The sequence below is a fragment of the Corvus brachyrhynchos genome, unplaced genomic scaffold (genome assembly GCF_000691975.1).
Source record: "Corvus brachyrhynchos isolate BGI_N302 unplaced genomic scaffold, ASM69197v1 scaffold94, whole genome shotgun sequence".
Lineage (NCBI taxonomy): Eukaryota > Metazoa > Chordata > Aves > Passeriformes > Corvidae > Corvus > Corvus brachyrhynchos.
This window is the reverse complement of record NW_008238330.1, coordinates 5,582,548-5,598,708: the sequence shown is the minus strand read 5'-3', so window position 1 is coordinate 5,598,708 and position 16,161 is coordinate 5,582,548. Positions and strand designations below refer to the sequence as shown.

Sequence of the window (16,161 nt, the reverse complement as noted above, 5' to 3'; positions counted from 1 at the left end):
TACATTACCAACCAAGATATTTACATACCAAGTAGGTGGTACTCTTTAGCATTTCAGCTTACAGATAACACTGCATGCTTGAAAGCAGCTTATTACCAGTGTCCTCTGTGCTCTGCAGCTATACAGATAATTCTATTTTTTGAATCTTGCTTCAAGAATTGAATAACAAAGGAAACAAACAAAAGCCAATTGCACTGAAAAGAACATGCAATAACTCCCAAACCCTGCTGTATATTCCCCAGGCCTGACACGTTCAGAGACAGCTGAGGTGCATGTAGAGTTTCCACCAAGTAATTGAACAGTTCTCCTCTAGATTTCCTAAGAACAAACTCTATTGATTACTGGTTTAGCCAGCACAGAACCAATTTATTTTGTCCCATTTCATAAAAACAGAAACAAAAGCTTTCCTCTTACCCAGGTGAAGAGGTGCACAGGACAAGAGCTTCACAGCTTCATCCTCATAACCTGCTTGCTCCAGTCCACAGATCTGAACTCAGGCTATATCACGCTACTAAATGGAATAATCAGGCCGCTCACACCTAATAAAGTACAACTTTATTAACTTAATTCAAGTAATTCCCTTGTGCATGTGCAATTCTTGAGCTCAGTTATAATGACTTTAATGAAGAAAGCAAATCTTTTGCTAGTTAAATGCCAAACGTGCTTTTTCCTTCAAGTTTTTCTTCTACTTTCATTAACAAGCTCCCTTTCCAAATAGCTGTGTGCATGTAAACAGTGAACTCGGACCCTCATGTCCAATTAAACCACCTCATACAATCACAGCATGCCTTGGGATCAGCCACTCAGACATGGCTTTTGAGATTGCTGGTATAAAGTCTTATTTCTTCTTCTGAAACTGAAAAAAAAGATCATTTTGCATTCCAGATAAATTAACTCATTGCCAGAATATCTTTCTTATTTTTTCCAATGACAACCAGCAGGACAGAAATCCTAATGTGCTAAGAGACCCTGCAAAAATATAACCCATTATTTGCATTGTACATACTAGGCTTGCGAAACTATAGAACACATGTTAGCTCGTAAATATTAATTGGAGGAAAAGTTCTGGAAGTAATTGTGAAATCTGGGATCCCAATCCAGACCTAAGTTTCATGGCTAGCTCCAGTTAAAACTGTGGGTTAAACTAAAATGTCCTCCCCTGCTTTAATGGTCCGTAGGTTTTCTGTATACCAATGAAAGCAAATATTAAAAAAAAAAAAAATCTTTGTTTCTTAACAGAAAAAAGACAGCCAAACACAACAACAAAGAAAAGAAATAACCAGCCATCATTTCACATATATTTTATCCAAATGGATGTCCTACATTTAACCATGTTTCATGAAAGAAGACATTATTCTTTTAATATCCTTTCTTCTTGGAAATAAAATTTGTTTTCTAGCTGATCTGACAAAGAAAGAAGACTGAAAACACCCTTATTTTGTTCCTGGCTTTATTTCATGCTTTGTGGATACACCATTAACACCCCAAAAATTTCTTTGTGTCACACTTCAATAAACTTGACATCTATAATAAAGCTTAAATTATACTTTACCTCTATTAAAACATTTTTTTCCTCTCTGGATCACATCAGCCAAACTCATAAATTAGCATAGCCAATATGTCTACTCTGCTATATACAGTAAATGAAATTGATAAACACTCACCTGTCGTATTTGTACATTTCTGTTAATGTCAAGACACACGCTGCTTACTGAGTATCTCAAAGAAAAGGACTCAAACACATAAAGAAACCTCCTCCTTATTGGCTTTAGGCATTAGCTTAACTGCAAATCCTTCAGAAATCACTTTTCGGCCTGCTATTCTACAGTAGCTCCTCTGAACTCCAGAGGCCATGTCCTCTGCTCATATGAATCACCACTGCTTCACTGACATCAGCTGAGCTTAACAAATATGCAGAAGTTGAGGAGCTCACCCCAGGGGCTGCTGTGCTATCAATTAGGGTGCATATTAGCAATGTGAAATAAGAATAGGAGGGCTTGACTACACTTTTCTCCATATTTGTTTCAGAGTTGAAAAGGTGTTTGAAAGGCCTCATCTTGTTAATGAGCAGATTTTATTAGAATCATAAAATGGCTTGGATTGAAAAGGACCTTAAAGATCTACTTTTAATCCCCCCAGCCTATTCTCTAATATCTAAACTAAACCTACCTTCTTTCAGTTTGAATCCATTCTCCCTTGACCTATCTTTACATGCTCTTGTAAAAAGTCCCTCTTCATATCTTTCCTGTAGGCTCCCTTCAGTTGCTGGAAGGCTGCAATTAGGTCACCCCTTAGCCTTTTTTTTTCCAGGCATAACAAACCCAATTCCTGCAGCATTTCCTGGCAAGAGAGAGCTCCATCCCTCTAATCATCTTGGTGGCCCAGCTCTGGACTCATTCCAACAGGCCAAAGTTCCTTCTGGGCTGGGGATCTCAGAGCTGGATGCAGGTGGCAAAGCTGACCACACTGCTTTGGATGCAGCCCAGGACACATTTGGCTTTCTGGGCTGTCAGTGCACATTGCCAGCTCATGTCCAGCCTCTCATCCACCAGCACCTCCAAGTCCTTCTTGGCAGTTTCAAGACTTCTTTAACCATTAGGTGCCCTTGAGCAGTATGAATGACCTTCCATTTAAAATGAGTGTAATAAATAAGCAAAGACAAATTTTTTAAAAAACACCACCTTTTCCTTTTATCAGAGTGAATGTTTTTTCTTCCCTCCACACAGGATTTTGTCCCTTCTATACTATCAACAAGTTCGGAGTTTAGTCTTCCACAAACCCACCACGGTAAAAACTGAGATTTCACTACCAAAGTGTTTCAGTGGGACTGACAAAATGAGTGACATCCATCAGAGATGAGTGTTTAAAGGTATGGTGGTGAGTGTTAAAGATCCCATTGACATCCATTTGGATGATCTGCCTAATTTTGTAAATAGGCTCATCACTCACAAGAAAAGCAAATGTTCCAACTGCATGCCAGCATTTGCACAGCACTGCCTCAGCCTACAGTACTTTACATGATGCTGAAAGAAATATGTTGTGTCTGCAAAACACAGCAATCAAAAATGCAGGATTTAACTTAGCTCCCTAGTGTGCATGTGCTGTGACATGGCTTTTACTTACCTGATTCCCCTCTCCTGAAACTCTTCACTCAGAAGGCATGGTAGGGAAATCATTAAGGGAAAAACACATGTGAGTAAGAGGGTCCCTAACTTATTTTACTCAGAAGCTGGATATGCCTAGGGCAACTGTTCTGCACCAAAAGTTCATATGCAGTAGGAACAGTTCTAATGATAATTTCTAATACAAAAACTATTTGCATTGTTTTAAGGAAATGGATGAAAATTGATCATGAGAGAGCTTTCCAACAGAAATGGTGAACATGATTGCACAGACAAACAATGAAACCTGTAATTCTGCACACTTCCTTGATCACCCAAACTCAGAAAGATGAGTCTGTTACCAGAACAGGTGCAGTGAAAGTCTTCTAGTATAATCAGAGGAATGAGGAATCCCTTTTTTTACATAAGAGAACGAAAAAACTTGGCTAACCTAGTCTAAGGCTAAGGGGCATATGATTGTTGCCTATAAATATATCAGGGAGTGAAAGAAAGAATAGTAGGGAACAAAAATAATTAATCAAAATAAGTACATTTGTACAAGAACTAATAGGTATAAAATTGCCAAAATAGATTTAGACTGAAGACTGTTAAGAATTTGTCCAGCCTCCTGAGCTATGAGATTTTTAAATAGTAACAAAGGCAGAATAATGAACCACTTTCTAAAACAGAGCTTGAGAGGTTTCTGTGTAATGTTAGACTACAGAGCAGTCTGTGAGGCTCTGAAAATCACCACCTGGGCATCTAAATGGGATTGCTCATAGTTATAGAAGGTGTCTGGGGATAGCTGAAAAGTCAACTTCTTTACCCCTCTCATCTTAGAGATCTCTTACTCTTTTACTCTCAGATTGCTTTGTGTTCCTAACTTGCAAGAAATAGATTAGATTATATATATTGGCACACCTGTATTTGTGTGCTCTTGAACCGAAAACAGCACAGGTGACAAGATGTAACAACAAGAACAGGTGAAGATGCAAATGCAAAAGATAGTCAGAGATCACAAACAAAGAAAGCTTGCTGCAGCATTCAGAATTCAAGTAGGGATCAAAGCCATCAGCCTCTGGAAGGAAATCATACTGCTAATGTTCCCATTCAATCAGACAATGGACACATTTCCAGCTCAATTTGTTAAGTTTGAGTAAGAAGAAAAATAACAAGGACTAATGTTCCTGAACAAGGGAAATTATGCCTAAACTTCTCTGCAGAGGCACAGTGTGGGGAAAAAAACCACGAGCCTTGCTCTGAATACTGCATTCCAGCCATCCTTACAAAGACTTCACATTTCTCCTGACCTTAAGAGAAACATTTTGCTCAGGAGAAAGGAGCAGTTGGAGTCAGGCTTTCCACAGCAATGGGTTCTACCAAGGAAACAGTGGGCAGAAGGCCCTCAGGGTAAGCTCTCTGCAAGCATGAAGTAACACTTTCCCTGTTGGGACAAGGAAGCCCTGCAACCTTCTATAGCATGTCTTAGGCCCCAGGAATATTCCATAGCATGGTTTAATTGGAGTGCTGCTTCGTAAGTACAACAGCCACTTGATTTAAACAGGAGCTTCTCTTAAGTTATTTGAATTGAGAGAATGTTGCATGAGGATGACGGTACCACAAGCACTGTCGATAACAGGGCAGAAGGGGGCCCTCTGTGCCACACAGTTATCTTGGATGCAGAGCCGTTCACTTTTGGCACGTTTGGAGGAAGACAGATATAGAAAGGTTAAAACAGAGCAGTGGGAAACAATCCTTATGGCTCTTTCGTCTTTGTTTCCAAAAGTTAGTCTTGTGCTTGCATGCACAAGTCTGCAGATGTTGTTGTGGTACACACCTCCCTCTCTGCCCTTACGCTGCATATTACCACCTAAGACTGAGGATTCAAGTGAATCCAAAACCTGAAACTGAGGAGTTTACAAAACAGAATAAATGTTAGAGCTAAGAAGTAACCTTACATGCCTCCTAACTTACAGACTGCTGAGCAGGCACTGCTGATGCTAAAATGTTTATTAACATGCTCTGCCAGGATATCAAGTAGGTATCTTCTCTATTCCTGAGGTCACATTCTTTTTGACTGTGCTGTCAGACAACAAGATTAGCTGAAAAGCCTGTAGGTATCATGTCTGAATTCATAAGCTCAAATATCTTGCATATGAGGATTTCAAGAGCAGGTGGTCAGCTCATTAAATCCTGATTCACGTCAGCAGCCCTTTGAAAGCATACCAAATACACTCTTCAATATGTTTGGTCCAGTCTCTCAGCACAAAAATCTGCAGCTGTTCCAGAGATGACGAGGCAGGCTTAGGGCAGGGACTAGCCAGATCTGAAATTGCTGGCATCTTAGTTTACAGGACCTTAATCATCTGCATGCAAACCTGAAGGACTACAGATAGAAGGGTTAAAAAATTAAAAAAGCAGAGAAGTGGCATCAAAAACCCCAGTATTTTCTCCATCATTTTTTAATTTGATATTTTTCCCCACATGTTCACGATTGGCCAAGGTAACTGATATTGATCTATGAATAAGACTGTGCTGAAATTACAATGGTTGGCCCTTTTAGATAGCAATTAACAGAAAATTTTCATTACAGAGCCCTCTGTGACAGAACTTTGTGTAAGTGGCCAAAACCACAGGATACATTTCATAATGATCCCAGCCATTATATGAAAATGGTTTTGGCATTGAAAACATGGACAAATAGGGAAAAAACATAGTAACTCTCGTTGTTAAATGTTTTGTAGGTTTTGGTTGGTTGTGTTTGGTTTTGTTTCCTCCATCCCCCTCTCCCCAAGTGAGGTAGCATTTTATTTATGGGGCTGAATTTCCAAGTTTGAAAGTAACACACAAGTCTATTTTTTTTCCAAGTCTGCAAACCTTTCTCTCTCACCTCTTCTTCCATTCCTGAGGGAGCGAAAGTAGCAAAGAGAAAGTTTGCTTCCCTCCTGATCCCCCTACAGGGTCACACAGTTCTTGCAAACAGCTTACTGTTAAAAAGCCTTTGCTCCCTCTACTGGTTATTGTATCCTGATATAGCATCAAAGTTGAGAGTACCTGTGATTTCAATGACAAAGTTTCAACGAACCAAACATAGCTAAATACAAAATCCACAGTCATCCTCTACATAGCCTTCGAGTAAATCCAATTTGCACTTAAATAATCTGGCAGAATCACTTTATTCTCATTAACTTTGCTGGATACGCCTTTGTCTCTAAAAAGATGTAGTGACAATACCACTTCATATTTAAAATTCACTGTGTTTATTTGCTTTGCTTTTGATATTTACGCCTGGAAACTAGTCCTGGGCACATGCAGTTGGAACACCTGCGTGTACTTGTCTAGAGTATGCATTGAGCACAGATGGATGTGGCCTGTGGTAAGTGACAAGGACTCACCACAGAGCTCAGCTTCTCTTTCAACTGTTTCACAACAAAAGAAAACTGGAGAACTTTTCTCTGCTTATGGCAAGAATCGTTGTTTCTCCTCTATGAACCAAAGTTTAGAGGGAGAATTTGGCTGGCAGTAATAAAGCGGATTTGCAACAAAGACATTCTTTTGGCTTTTATCAGGCATAAGGAAGAAAGTAATTGCAGTGGCATCCCATGGAAAAAATAATAACAGCAGAATTGTTCATAAATGTTCCGCTACAAGATGCAACTGTGTTGATGGTTTTTTCCATACTCTTTATGTGATGATGTGTGCTGCTTTTGTTTTTATCATGGTTTCAGGCATTTTCACTTGACATCTCAAATTTTTGAACCCATTGGTTATATCTCTTATTCAAGAAGATAATAAGAATCTGCATCCAGCGACAACATTTTTGGTCCGAAGCCAGCATGACTTTGGAACCTGCTTATATATTCCCAAATTAATCCCCATCCCTTTAACCACAGAAGTTGCACCAGGGGAAGTGTCAGAAGTCATGCAGGTTTCTGGATGATGCCAGTGTGAGGGGAATAAGGCAGACAGAGAAGAGAGGCCTCACAGCAAAACATTTCATTGCCTTCCATGGTCAAATTCATCTACTTAGGACTCAACACAGTATAGATTAAGCCTTGACAACTTTCTGTTCTGGAGAGAAAAATAAAACCCCTTCATCTACTAGGACACAAAGTATCAATAGAGTTCCTCTTGATCTGACAACTGTTGCTAGAAGGAAGTGTCAGCACCAATTCAACATCACAGATTTATGTTTCTGAGTCTAGAATAATCACTGTTCAAGCACCACTAGTCTTCTTCCTCCTTCTCATTTTGGTAAATGGACAGGTTGAAAATATACTTGGCTTTTGTCCACAGACCTGTCTATTGTGCTGGTAAGAGGTTCAAGTCAAACAAAAACCAGTAAGGCCTTAAGTAGATTTTTAAAAACTCCAACCATCAAAAAAGAACCAAAAAATGCATGCTCACTATGAAAAAGAAAAGACAGTCTGGCAGGATTTTCTCCAAGGCACTGACAGGAGTCGGGTTCCTCCTGGTTGCCCATATATCACAGCAAAGTCATGGGATATTTCAGCTGAAGATGAAAAAACCCCAGTTACTTCTTCCCACAGACCTCTCCCATCACTGAGGGGGAGCCAGACTGGATTCCACATCACACTGTAGAGCTGCAGCTGGAGACACAGTGTGGGCATGCTTGAGCACCACTCCAGCACAAAGGAAAAAACAGAGAAAATTCAGGCTGTTACGTCCTGAGCAGCTTGTTCATTTGAGTGTGTTGTGGTGTGCTGCACTGCTGACCAGTGGTGAAGTTGGTCTAACCACAGCCCCCATGCTTTGCCACCTTCCAAACTCTGTGGAACATGCGCCTAACAGCATGGGGATGTACTTTAGGGGCTTTTAAACAAAGGAGATATATATATACATACACACATATATATATGCACACACACACGCACACATATATATATATATTCATACACACACATGCATAACTCCTAGAAGGGTTTAATGATGCGTATTACAAGACTGGTTGGTCCTGAAAGTTGAACAAATAATATTGAAATAAATCCCAGAGAAGGTAGAGTCTAGAGTCAATAGCAAAAGATAAATGATGCAGTCACAGGATTACAATAGATCTATTTCTTCTCAGGTACACTTTTTCTCTCATATCTCACCCACATAATAAACAATTTATATGTGTCACAGCTATATAACCTTGTCCATGGCAAAAGAAACCACTGGCACGTAATGTGACAGACCAAAAATGAGCCTGAAAAATCCCATACACAATTGAAACAAGATTTTCCCCATGAAAAAGTAGGAAGAACTTTGAAAAGCTTGAGAAATGCAGTGACCCAGTTGAGATTTCTCCAGAACTGATGATCTAACACAGTCTGTTTCTACAGGGGGTGAACTGAAATCTTTACTGACTCCATGTCATCAGAGCCATGCTTTTAAAACAACCTGAAGAAGTTTAGATCATGCTGTGTTTCAGCAAGATCTGTGTTCCCTTCCAACTGTGCTAATTCCTGCAGACTGCAGACCAGTGATGTTAACAAGTCTTTTAGGTATTTCTCATACCTGGATGTCATACCATGTGAAAAGATATGCTATTTAACACACTATACATACAAGTACTCGCAAAGACAAAAGCTTTTCCTCCCCCTTTCCATGACAAAAGCTATTAGTTCAGTCTGTTGATGATGATAAAAAATTCCAACTTGTGACTTTACCACGGAACTGTTTCTGAAGACCTTTTTTATGACACATCAGAAGCCAGGCACTGCTCTCTAACATGTCTGTACGTATAAACCCTGAGCAATTTTGTTACCAGTAAAGTGTGTGAGGCTGTGGTACGTCAGCAACCATTAACAGATGCATTGGAGGAGTCACACAAGACCATGAAATTCCATCTCAGAGCAAGGAATATGCATGCACAGAGAAAATCCACATTTTGAAACACATCTCCCTCAAAACAGCACTAAAATCTAAGTCAGATAAAACAATGATCCATGCTCAGAAGTGAATGTAGTGGCTCAGACAGAGATTGCCTCCTGTGGATGTAAACGTACCATTAGTTTCATTAGCAACAGAATTTAAGCACATGTCCAAGAAGTATTTCTGTATCAGGGTATTATCTATCCATCCACTTGCCAAGTATGCTGCAGGGCCATTCTCTGAAAGTATCCACATCCATATTTTAACAGAGCCAAGCCTGTGGGGTCAACATGTATAAACTGACACTATGCCAACTTTTTCTTTTTGCAGAATTACCCTGATTCAGAGCAGCTGGAGCTCAGGTCCCTTGACTTTAATTGGAGCTTATATTCACTCTTTGAGTGTTTTGGTCATGCCTTTGGCTAAATGAGTTCCACACTGACTTGTGTAGCCCAGTGGAGATAATATTACTACTGCAATACTATCTTTTGCATGCCTTTAGTAGTTTAGGTGTTAATATTGCAACTAGCATGTTGCATTTCTGACTTAAAGGGACACATTAATGGCTTAAAATTCCATACATCCTAATCTGAGCATGCATAAAATCCACCAGAATTAATTAAAATGCTAAAACTGATGGATTTTTAAAAATGTCCTTCAAAGAGTTGAACTGAAGTCCCCCTCATATCTAGTAATCATGTATGCTCCCTTCTTCACTCCATAGACATCTCTGCAGATAAAAGCCTGCTAGTTTGCAGTGAGAAGTCACTACCAAAGACATTTCTGCAATGAAATGCCTGCTTGTGTGCAGGCAGTTCTCCCCTAACAGGGAGTCAGATGCTTGCTAATACTGCATCAATCCATTGACCAACACTTGCTCAGTGAAGCAGACATCTGGGTGGAAGTCAATATTTCCTCATTACTTCAGTGTTTAAGTCATGTCAGGACATCAACATGTATACACACAGGAGATCACCAGCAAATTTAAGGGCAATTTTCCAAAAGGCTGAAGAAATGGCTTCTGAACTCCCTTACCTAATCAGCAGGTCAGACTCTTGAGTCCTCATTACATCCGTACAGGGAAGGGCTGCAGAGTTTAAAAACTGGTGAGGTCAATATCTCATACTGCTACAGAACACCTCCAGTTGCCTTAAAAAAAATTCAGGTTCTTACCATGCTGGACACAGCTGGATCAAATTTTGGATCATAACCCTGAAAAATATTCTTACAGGAGAATTATAACGCTAATGTTTCAGACACTCATGCCAGGAAAAAAAAAAAAACAACAACTGAAAATATCCCTCTAGTCAGAAAACTTACTCCTAATTTTATTTCAAACTTAGTTTTCAGTGTTATAATAATATCTATATTTAATTAAACTACTGTTTACATTTATATTTCCTTAGAGTTTATTTGAACACAAATTTTGAATTGGAAAAATAATGGTGTGTAATGCATTCAGCCAAAACTTACTTTTTACCTGGTTAATATGGTAAAGAGGGGAAAGTTCATTTCACCCGCATACAATTTGTTTTAGTTCTCAGAATGATCGTGAACTGAAAAATTAATTATTTCCAGAAAGCTGGGCTAAGCGTCACAGAAAGTGGCGAACACGAAAAATCAGTTGCTGCCTCAAAGAGTTTGTAATAAATTACAGAACAGGTGGAAGAAAAGAAACACTATTCTCTTGGCATTACAGCTGACTGGAACTAAGCTCAGAATGATTTACTGAGTTGACCAAAGTCACACTGCAAAGTAGTGTAAGAGACGAGAACTGAAACCAGTTTTGCTCTGTTCCAGACAAAAATATTTACCATGTGCTTCTTATTCTTTATAACTATCAGGACACTTAGATTTTGAACTTATAAATATGGGCATATTCTCCATTTTGCACCTTAACAGCAAAGAAACAAATAAATAAATAATCAGGGAAAAAAAGCTTGCAGCTGGTCACGGCTTACATCTCAGTTCTGAGCGAGACTTTCTGATTAAGTATAATGTCCTAGAATATTCAGCAACTGCAGCAACATAAGGGCTGCTCCTGCAAAAAGCAGCCTTAGCTCTGGTTGGAGTTGATTAAAAATGAAGAGGAGTTGAAGGAGACATTTTCATTCATTCAGCGGTTCCACAGTTTTTGACAAATGTTTGGGTTTCCATGGAAAATTACCAATTGGGAAATTTCTTAGAAAGAATGAAATTTATTTCTACTTAGCAAAGAATGAGTTACAAAAAGAAACATATGGCACAAGGGGTGAGATTTCTGTGAACCTTCTGCACAGCTATCACCGCAAGAAATAGGAGTACTTTAATATCAACTAAAGCTGTACAAATACCATTGTTTTTCACTTGCTGCCTGAGTTTGGTTTCAGGTTGCACAAAAGGAAAATATGTGTGGTTTTCTTCTGAAAATGAGAGCATTTTTAAGCAAACATTTGTGGTTATGTCAAAATTCTCAAATTACCCCATTATGCTCCTGAGTTAGAGAAGCACTTCTCTTTTCAAAATAAAAACAATTTTATTTAAAATAAAAGTAGAGATTTAAGGATCTGGGGTTTTTTTCAATGAAAAATCCCAGTTCTTTAATTCTTTTTTTCAGGGTACATCTTGGATAGGAAATCAAAATATATTTGGGTTCGTAAGTAGATTAAGTTAACCCAGATTGGTACTTTTCAATAAATAAAACATTTAACAATAAAACATGCCCCACTCCTGTGTCTTTCTCATTCCGATCTTTAGCTTCTATGTCTTGCATCCAGAGGTATGGGAGAAGTCCCTTCTGTGAAACATCAGTAGAAGGGCAACAAGATCACAAAACCTTTTCCTTCCGCCTTACAACACAACCAAAAGAATGAAGGAGTGAGTAGTAGTGAACAGCCCAAAGTACAAATTTATCTAGTCAAAGATGAATAAATGTAAATCTACTTTGAACATAAATACTTCAAGACATAAATATGGGACTGGGCTCATCAGCTGGAGGCTTTAAGGAAATTCCCATCATTTACTACAGCACTACAGCTGTGACAAAATTAATGTGGGTTTGGGATATTTTCATAAAGCAAAATATTTATAAGAACAAAAGCATTTCATACAGTAAGAGTGTGTGAAATAAAGATGCTGCCTTCTTTGGGAGCATTTGCTTGGGACAGCTATGGTTACAAAAGTAAATTTACACTAGAGCAGGTAAAGAAAATGTATAACGCCCGGTTGTGGGAACAGCCATCAGACAAAAGATCTAATATGAAGCTGATAGTCAAATTTATCCAAGGCCTGACATGTTATATGCTAAATCCTTAATAATATAATGTAGGGGTAAATATGAAAACAGAAGCAGTGTAAACAAAAAAAAGTAACTAGACTATGTTGGAGGTAAATGAATACAAGAAACTTCTAATGATATGGGGAGTGACGAAATTACTAAGAAGAGTCATCAGAAGAAGGGCAATGCCATTTGAAGATGTGAATTTTCCAAATTTATGAAAGGGACTATTTACAAAATCACAGAAATGAGAAATTAAATTTGTAATTTGAGTCCTTGTTACCTGATGTGCTGATAGCTTAAGTGCCTCAGAGGAGATTCAATCATCTTTTGTTTGCATCATTTTTACAAGCAATTATGCTTGAACCTTCTACCAATTACCAGGAAAAAACCCCTTCCACAACTAGTTTCTTCTGTTTTTATTTCACTTCCCACTGCAGCACTGGAGCGTGCCACAGTTAGACAGAAAACACTGGGCTGTGTAAACTGGCTCGCCAGACACACAAAATCCTTTTAGGCAAACAGTGGCATTCATAAGCTCAGGAAACAGGCAGAAATCAGTTTATGTGGATCAATTATCCCTGCCCATATTAGAAGGTGTTGGAAATTTATTGTCTTTGATGTCCTTTCCAACTCAAACCTTTCCATGATTCTATGAATAAGGACTGTTTTCACATCCATAGAGGTACCCTCAGTTTCCTAAAATCATCTGAGAATTTTACCCAGTAGATTTCTCATGTAGATTCTAGCCCTTGACCATGGCCTTGATCACTTCTGCAGCATATCACACTTGTGGTGGTTTGAGAGCTAGGAAGCATTTGCCATCCACAGCGAGTACAGGATATGGAATGATTCCTCCTTGGTCCCTCTGCAAGCCTTGATTTTCCTGTCCTGTGTTCGCTCCACTCTCCAGCTCACCCTTTATTTTACTGAAGCATTCTTTTTTGATGTAAAGCAGTATATAAGAGAGAATATTTTTACCTGAGTCAACCAACTTACTATACACTATAATTTAGGTGTGGACATTTTTCATTACTATGGTAATATATTTTCTAGTGGTCCTAATACTGTAAAAATGACAAAATTACTTTCTGAGCGAGTTTTTCATGGTTTTTTTTTCCTTAGGTGAGAAACCTTCTGGCAACAAAACCCTAACATGAGGGCTGTTTCACTCCTCTGATCCCTTGCAGAAGTGTTGCTGAGTTTGCAGTTCTATAACTCAGGATACATTTTTCACTCCTATGACAGGTGGCTCCACATACACAGGTGTGCTGGGGATTGTGGAGCAGTCTATCAGCCTGTCAGCTGGTGTAGTCGTCCCACTAATAGACTGCCAGGTCTCCTTTGTTATCCTGGAAACCTATCTTTATATTTTCCTCTTTATTTTCCCCTCTATTTTTTTGATTTTGAGTGATTTTGCTCCTATCGTGAACAAAGCTGTTGCAAGTTAAGTTTCATTATTAATTCTTCGTCAAGTCTGTATGGGCAGTCCAGTGTGCTTTAAAATATCCGTGCCTCCTCATAAAATACCCCACAACTCCTGCTTGAACATATGTGATGCCCTACACATGCTCAAAACCCCAGTAACCTCTTGGCTTGCTTAGTGAAATGAATTTTCTTATTGCAGTGTCGGTCAAAAAGGTTCTTCATTTCTCTGGGATTTTAAAGATATTATGCAAAGACAACACCCTGGTTTTCCAAAGGAAATCACAAGAACAAAAGAAAATGTTAAAGACAGAGCCCAAAGCCTGTATGTTTTTGTTTTGTGCTGCTCTCTGCAGATATGCTTTAGATACAGGGATTGCATACAGAAAACCTGCATAGGTAAGTTCAGTATATCACCTCACCATGGCTTATTTTGACTTGCTGAAACCATTCCAATGACTTGATAAAAACATACGTATTCCAGGGCAGCCTAAGAAAATTAGGCCTGAGCTGACAATTAACAGCATAACACGAGAGAAGAGATGTGTATTCAGCCAAGACCCTGGTACAGAATTCCTAAAATCATTTACTGTTTAAAACACTGAAAAGCAAAAGTATGATTAATCTAAAAATTACTCTAATCCCAACTGAGCTTGTTTACCTTTTGCCCCTCTGACACAGTAAGATTTAAGTTACTCTCATAGTTTAGCTCATAAGACAACTCCATGTCATTAGTTTGTCAGTAGTTCTGTTACAGACAACACAGTGCTCCAATATCACTGCAAGGGAAAAAAACCAGCAAGTGCTCAGAGCAAAAAACCAAAGCCGATTAGCTCCATGGAGACTTGTTTCTACATCAGACTGCATGGCTTATTGCTTCTGAAAAAGACTGCAGTGTCAGGCACGCCAGGCTGGTGACACTGAAATTACACAGACACACACACACAAAAATCAATTTGTGAGCAAAACCAGTTGAAGACTGTGTGTGAAATCTGCCCAAAGCAAGGTGGGGGGAAGTGGAGGGGGGCATTTACATTGCTGTGTACTTAACCCTGGTCTCAGGTCGTCGCAATGCTGACAAAGGTGGACAATTTTTGGTACCTGTATCTCTGATCATTGTATTCAAGCAGCTCCCTCTTAAGGTCCTGACTTTATAAACTTTTCCAATTCAGCAGACACTTAAGCATCTCTTTCAACCTGTTCAAGTGGCACATAAGCAGGTTCCAAAGTGCTTTGATGAATAGCATGGATCAAAGTATGTGCTTAAATGTTTTGCTAAATAATTAAAAATTGGCTTGAGAGCGGGCATAAAGGCACTCACTGATGATTACCAATCTTTATGAAAATTAAATGAAGCAATTAAGCTTAGCTTTCCTATCTATACTTCCAGAAAGGCCTATTAAGTCTAGCATACAAGCTCTGGTTATTGGAAATTTCAGGATCAGTAAGTCTAGGGTTAGTTAAAACAACATTGCCTTTTTATAGAAAGGCCTTGATGTGGACAAGGTGCTTTGTATATCTATTACCTCAAGGTAAACTGTGGAGGAAGGCTTTTGACAAACAGCCTAACAACATAATATAAAAATTATTATATCTTTGTCTTCCTTAGGATTGTATCTTGAAATAGGTGACTACAGCTACAAAAACTATAGACACTTGCGGAGGCAAGGCTGGCATCCCTACTTTCATTTGCACCCATTCCCTTTCGCATGCCTTCTTCAAAGTCTCTGAGAATTTCACTTTGCCTGACCCTTCCTACACTTGTGTTAATCCCCAAACTGTAATCTTTCTAAACTTGAACAAAACCAGTTTATCTATGCAGGACTTTTTATTCAGACAGCAAAGCTAAAACCAAAAACAGATGAATGAGCAAAGTCTACAGGGACAGGAGACAAGTCTGTTCTCCACGCAAGGGCCTGCTAAGTATTACACTGCCTAAAAAGATCTGCAGAAACATTTGAATTCCATAAAAAGTTGCCAGCTGAACTGAGTTTATATGTACTTGAAAAAGGCTGAGTTTATCTTGTGAATCTTATTTCAGTCTGTTTTGCTCAGTTGTCCTTTACCATCAGCACTAAGCCCCAGAAAAGTTCATGTTTTCCTTGTGTAAAACCACATCAAAATCATATGGTAAGAGAGTCCTTCATACTGAAAAAGGAAAACCATACACGGAAGAGACAAACATTAGAAAAGTGTTAAGAAATTTTCATGGTATCCCTGAAGATGAATTAAAAACACACTTGTACTTAAACATAAAAGAAAAAATGTAATAAACAATGCATGGGCAGAGTCCTACCACACTGTGCAGTTCTGACGTGGAGTCTGAAAAGATGTGTTACAGGCAGACTTACATACTCTTGCACCAGCACTAATCCTGAGAGCTATTGCACTGGGCACCTCAACCCAGTCCTGGCTCTACTGTCCAAAGGTGGCCCCTGAGCACCTGCAGTCCAGGATGGCCACAAAACAGTGCTGAGGCTGTTTCTTCTCTCACCACCATGG

At 39.0% G+C, this 16,161-nt stretch overlaps 1 long non-coding RNA gene across 1 annotated transcript in view; it reads right to left on the bottom strand.

The window, feature by feature from the left end:
• Window positions 1-420: 420 nt before the first annotated feature.
• LOC108446836 overlaps window positions 421-16,161 on the bottom strand; it is a 53,419-nt gene continuing 37,678 nt past the window's right edge. Inside the window, exon 5 of the long non-coding RNA XR_001862151.1 lies at window positions 421-539. This is a non-coding gene — a long non-coding RNA (uncharacterized LOC108446836). The remainder of the gene's footprint in view (window positions 540-16,161) is intronic.